This window comes from Eriocheir sinensis, chromosome 21, assembly GCF_024679095.1.
Source record: "Eriocheir sinensis breed Jianghai 21 chromosome 21, ASM2467909v1, whole genome shotgun sequence".
Lineage (NCBI taxonomy): Eukaryota > Metazoa > Arthropoda > Malacostraca > Decapoda > Varunidae > Eriocheir > Eriocheir sinensis.
In genome coordinates this window covers 18817375-18823631 of record NC_066529.1, presented here as the reverse complement: position 1 = coordinate 18823631, position 6257 = coordinate 18817375, and positions in this window count along the sequence as shown.

Sequence of the window (6257 nt, the reverse complement as noted above, 5' to 3'; positions counted from 1 at the left end):
GAGGTGTTCGCATTGCCCATCCTATAGAGCGGATTTGAGGGGGTGGGGCACGTGTTGCCTTGCCCATCCTACGAGGTACGTGTTCGCATTGCCCATCCTATAGAAAGCGGATTTGAGGGGGCGGGGCACGCGTTGCCTTGCCCATCCTACGAGGTGTTCGCATTGCCCATCCTATAGAAAGCGGATTTAAGGGGGTGGGGCACGTGTTGCCTTGCCCATATCCTACATGGTGTTTGCATTGCCCAACCTATAGAGCGGATTTGAGGGGGCGGGGCACGTGTTGCCTTGCCCATATCCTACATGGTGTTTGCATTGCCCATCCTTTACACTGCAGCGGATCTGATCAAGGGGGCGGGGTCGGAATTAACGTGTTTGCATAGCCCATCCCATAAAATGTTCGCATTGACCATCCTATAAAGCGGATCTGAGGGGGTGGGGGACGTGTTTGCATTGCCCATCCTATAAGGTGTTCGATCACATTCCCCACCCCATAATCTGAGGGGGCGGGACACGGGCACGTGTTTGTTTTGCCCATCCTATAAAGCGGATCTGAGGGGGCAGGGCACGTGTCTGCATTAATTGCCCATCTTATAAGGTGTTTGCATTACCCATCCTATAAAGCGGATCTGATGGGGCAGGGCACGTGTTTGCATTGCCAATCTTATAAAGTGTTCGGATATTGACAATCCTATAAAGCGGATCTGAGGGGGCAGGGCACGTGTTTGCATTGCCCTTCTTATAAAGTGTTCGCATATTGACCATCCTATAAAGCGGATCTGAGGGGGCAGGGCACGTTTGCATTGCCCTTCTTATAAAGTGTTCGCATATTGACCATCCTATAAAGCGGATCTGAGGGGGTGGGGCACGTACGTGTTTGCATTGCCCTTCCTATAACTGCATGGGAGGTGTTTGCATTGCCCATCCTATAAGCGGGTCTGAGGGGGCGGCCGGGGGACGTGTTGCATTGCCCATCCTACATATAAGGTGTTCGCATTGCCCATCCTATATATAAGGTGTTCGCATTGCCCATCCTACATATAAGGTGTTCGCATTGCCCATCCTACATATAAGGTGTTCGCATTGCCCATCCTATATATAAGGTGTTCGCATTGCCCATCCTATATATAAGGTGTTCGCATTGCCCATCCTATATACAAGGTGTTCGCATTGCCCATCCTATAAATAAGGTGTTCACATTGTCCGTACTATATATAAGGTGTTTGCATTGTCCATCCTACATATAAGGTGTTCGCATTGTCCATCCTATATATAAGGTGTTCGCATTGCCCATCCTATATATAAGGTGTTCGCATTGCCCATCCTATATATAAGGTGTTCGCATTGCCCATCCTATATATAAGGTGTTCGCATTGCCCATCCTATAAAGCGGATCTGAGGGGGCAGGGCACGAGTTTGCATTGTCCATCCTAAACAAGGTGTTTGCATTGCCCATCCTATAAAGCGGATCTGAGGGGGCAGGGCACGAGTTTGCATTGTCCATCCTAAACAAGGTGTTTGCATTGCCCATCCTATAAAGCGGATCTGAGGGGGCAGGGCACGTGTTTGCATTGTCCATCCTATACAAGGTGTTTGCATTGTCCATCCTATACAAGGTGTTTGCATTGTCCATCCTATACAAGGTGTTTGCATTGCCAATCCTATAAAGCGGATCTGAGGGGGCAGGGCACGTGTTTGCATTGTCCATCCTATACAAGGTGTTTGCATTGCTCATCCTATAAAGCGGATCTGAGGGAGCGGGACACGTGTTTGCATTGTCCATCCTATACAAGGTGTTTGCTTTGCTCATCCTATAAAGCGGATCTGAGGGGGCGGGGCACGTGTTTGCATTGTCCATCCTATACAAGGTGTTTGCTTTGCTCATCCTATAAAGCGGATCTGAGGGGGCGGGGCACGTGTTCCCTTTTCCATCACGGGAGCCGCCGAGTAATGCAAATGTGGTGGGCGCATCCCTAAGAGTATTTGTGGTCCATCACGAGACGAGTAATTAAAATGTGGCGAGTTTTTTTTTTTTTTTTTTTTTTTTTTTTGCGTTGGTGTCAGTCAGGTGGATATCTTGTGGATATCTTCTATACCTTGAAAGACTGTGGCTCGACATGAAGACCAAAATTATGAAAACCATGCGTGGCACCCTGAGACACCTAGTACTACAGGCGCATTTGGACGAGTGCTCCTGGCGAATACTCCGTCATGATGCTGATGACCTTTTTGTGGCATTTCTGCATGATATAAGGACTGTCTTTCAATGAGTGGCTGTGAATTTCCTCATGTTGTACTATTCAGCTGTTTTTACTTCATTCTCCATTTTTACTTTTTAATTTGACGACTATATTCATTTTAAACTACTCTACTTGAACTATTCGGGTGTTTTTACTTCAATCACTTTTTTTAATTTGACGAATAAATTCTTTTTAAACTACTCTACTTGAACTATTCGGGTGTTTTTACTTCAATCACTTTTTTAATTTGACGAATAAATTCATTTTAAACTACTCAACTTGAAGGTAGATAACATACCAAAACAGAAAACATTATCTCACTTCCCATCCTATAATCATATTCACATCTTCTACCACTCCTACCAAACTCCATTTTTTTACATTTCCCAAGGTTGAACTCCATCTGCCATGTACCAGTCCACTCCCATATTCTATCCAGGTCTCTTTGCAATGCCTCATAGTTCTTCACATTTTTCACTCGTCTCAATAGCTTTGCATCATCTGCAAACAAACTCACATAGCTGGACACTCCATCCACCATATCATTTATATAAACAGCAAACATTATTGGTGCCAACACCGAACCTTGCGGGATTCCACTCATCACAGGGCACCAGTTGGAAACCCTGTCCCTGATTATTGTCCTCATTTCCATGTTAGTTAGGAAGTCCTCCAGCCACTTAATCAGTCCATCACCCACTCCACCCCTATTTTTTATTTTACAAATTAGTCTTCTGTGCAGAACTTTGTCAAATGCCTTTTTCAAATCCAGGTACACTCCATCCACCCAGGCTTCTCTCTCTTGTATTAAATCTGTCACCCTTGAGTAGTAACACAACAAGTTGGTGACACAAGATCTCCCTCTCGTGAATCCGAACTGGCAATCCAAGATAATTTTCTCACTTTCTAAGAAATCAGACCACCTGTTTTTAACCATTCTCTCACATATCTTCACAACCTCACTAGTGAGTGATACCGGTCTGTATTTTAATGGGTCCTCTCTCTTGCCTCCCTTAAAAATCAGTACTATGTTTGCTCTCTTACAATCTTGTGGTTCCTTTCCTTCACTCAGGGAGGTGCTCATTATGGAGTACAGTTTCTCTGCAAGTTGCTCTCTACATTCTTTCAAGATCCACCCTGATACTCCATCCGGCCCCGTTGCCTTTCTTACATCCAGCTTGTTCAAACTTTCCTTGACCTCCTGCATAACACTTCCTCTTTCCTGGCCCAGGGGTTGTACAAAATCTCCTTCTTTTGTGAAAACTCTATGGAAGCTGTTATTCATCACCTCTGCCATCTCTGCTGGGTCCTCATATGTAGTTTCATCCATTTTCAGTTTATCGATTGTTTCTCTATTCATTAATTTGTTGTTCACATGTCTATAGAATAGTTTGGGTTGGTCTTTGCACTTGTCAGTTATATCTTTTTCATATTTCCTTTTTTCTTTTCTTCTAATCTTTGTTTATTCATTCCTTGCTTGTTTGAAATCGTTCCACGAGTCCATCCTTTCCAAGCTTCCTCTTTTCTCTTTCTAGCTGCCTCGCATCTTTTGTTAAACCACTCCTTTTTATCAACATCCCTTTTGATTACCTTGGGGACATATCTATTTTCGGCTTCCTTGTATAGCTTCAAAACCTCCTCCCACTTATCCTGTGTTCTCTTGGCTTTGTACAGCCCACTCCAATCTGCATTTTCAAAAAAAGTTCTCATGCTAACAAAGTCTGCCTTACAGTAGTTGCTTCTCCCAATTTTGTGATCCTCTTTTCAGTCAATTGTTCTCTTTTCTGATACTTCATATCCCACAACCGCATGGTCACTTTTCACTATTGGACAATCTATTTAAAGATTTTCTATTATTTCCGGCTCCTTACTAAATACCAGGTCTAGTCTTGATGCCTCTCCTTCATTCCCGAATCTGGTATGTTCCTTAATTCACCGAGTCAGCACATGTTCCATTGCCAGTTGCATGAGTCTTCCTCATCATGACTCGTTTGCTCCCTGCATCTTCCAATCCTCCCATTCCATGTCTTTGCAGTTGAAATCACCCATTATAATTATTCTCTCACACTCCTTCAACATTCCATCCAGGCTACTCACTGTATCTTGTATCATTTTTTCATATTCTAGCAACTCCCATGCACTTGTTCTTGGTGGCACATACCCTACTACATAATGCCTCCTTCTTCCTTCAGCTCCCACAATTTTCACTTTCAACACCTCTGCCAAGCCTTCACCCTCAATCACCTCCTCCATCCTAATGCCTTTTTTGACCATCAATATCACACCTCCTTCCTGTTTTCTCTTTCTGTCTCTTCTCCATATGTTGTATGCATCTTCTCCAATCCCCACCACCTCAATTGGGTCACACAACTTAGTTTCCATCAGCCCACAATATCAGGTTCTTTGTCTCTCAAATAGTCGTTAAACTCTAGCCATGATGAAACTATTCCATTAATGTTTGTGTATGTCACTTTCCACCCTTTCTCCTTTTCTTTTAGATTCTTTCCCTCCTTCCTCTCATCCCTATGAACCACTTTCTCACTTTCATATCCATTACTCTCCAAAAAAACTCCCTCTTCTCTTCTTCCAATTTCTTTTCATTTAAATCACGAACATCACCTCTAAGTTCATTCAAATTAACTCTCTTGTTCATTCAGATCTTTTCTCAGCAACATCATTTTGGTGTCTTCTTCTCCCGCCAGCTTCCAAGCTCCTGCCAGGGCCTCTTCTGCTTCACTCTGTGCTTAAATCATATTCTAATTGGTCTTTCTCTTTCTCCATTGAATTTTCCAGTCCTATGACAGTCGTTTATTTTTTTTTCACTAGGTCACTTCCCTCTTCTTGTACCCTTTGCACAACCATCTTCACTGCATCTCTCAAGTTGTTCTCCCTCACCGCTTTACTAGGGGTCTTCTCCTCCTTAACTCCGAACAGAGTGGCGCTCTTCTTCTTGTCAACCGTGTCTCTTACCAGCGCCTCATTTTCTTTGATCACTTTCATCACCTTCTCAGCCATCTTCTCTTCCAGCTGCTTCTCCATAATTTCCTTAAGGTGGGGTACATTGTAAATGGTCGGGCTGATAAAAATCATTTTTGTTATTTTTGGCTTATAAAATTCTGTGAATTTTTATCTTTCTTTTGGTATATGAATGAATCTGATGAAAAAATAATACAGTAGTATGCAACATGCAATGCAACGTGTTGCAATGAGTTTCCACGCGGCGCTATGGGCTACAATCCATGTTCTCTCCCATTTTTAATTATAGGATTTTTTTACTTGGCCTGTCATGAAACTCTTAGGTTCTCTCTCATCACTGGCTAAAAAAAAAAAAAAAAAATGTAAAATTTTAGCACTTACTGTTATATTTTTATATTTATCCACATTAATATTTTTTTTCATAAATCCAACAAAATACTTTATGTATCTGCCTCAGATGTCTTTTTTCATTATATTTTATTGATTTTACACAGAACACTGGTTTTTACTTTGAAATATGGCAAAATATGGTAAAATTTGAGTACATGGATTTATGACCCTGTAAAAATGATGTAGGCTAACCTTGGGTAAACAAAACCTGTTTACACAATCAATGAAATTAAGTAAGGGAAACCATTGCTTTTTTCTTCATATCCTAATGTATATATCCTGTGGATATCAAGTCCCTAGGTGGAATAGGTAAAATTACGGGAGGCGGTGGCTGAGTGGTTAGCGTAACGGCCCCGCGTTCAGGAGCTCCAGGAGGGACGTACGCGGGTTCGAATCCTGGCCGCCGCACAGCTGAGGTTTTTCAGTCACCGCCGAGTGGCCTAAGACTACCTACATGCTGGCCTGAAGACCACCCATCAACCTGGGCTCTAGATAACCTCTCCAATTAAAGAGAGGCTCAAAGATGAGTTCCGGGGGGCAGCATGAGCCAACACAAGATGGCGCCATTATAAACACTCGCTTGCGTCAGAACGGGCTGGGCCGACCATCTGGCCCCACCAGGAAGAAGCCTTGGGCCGACCATCAGGCCCCACC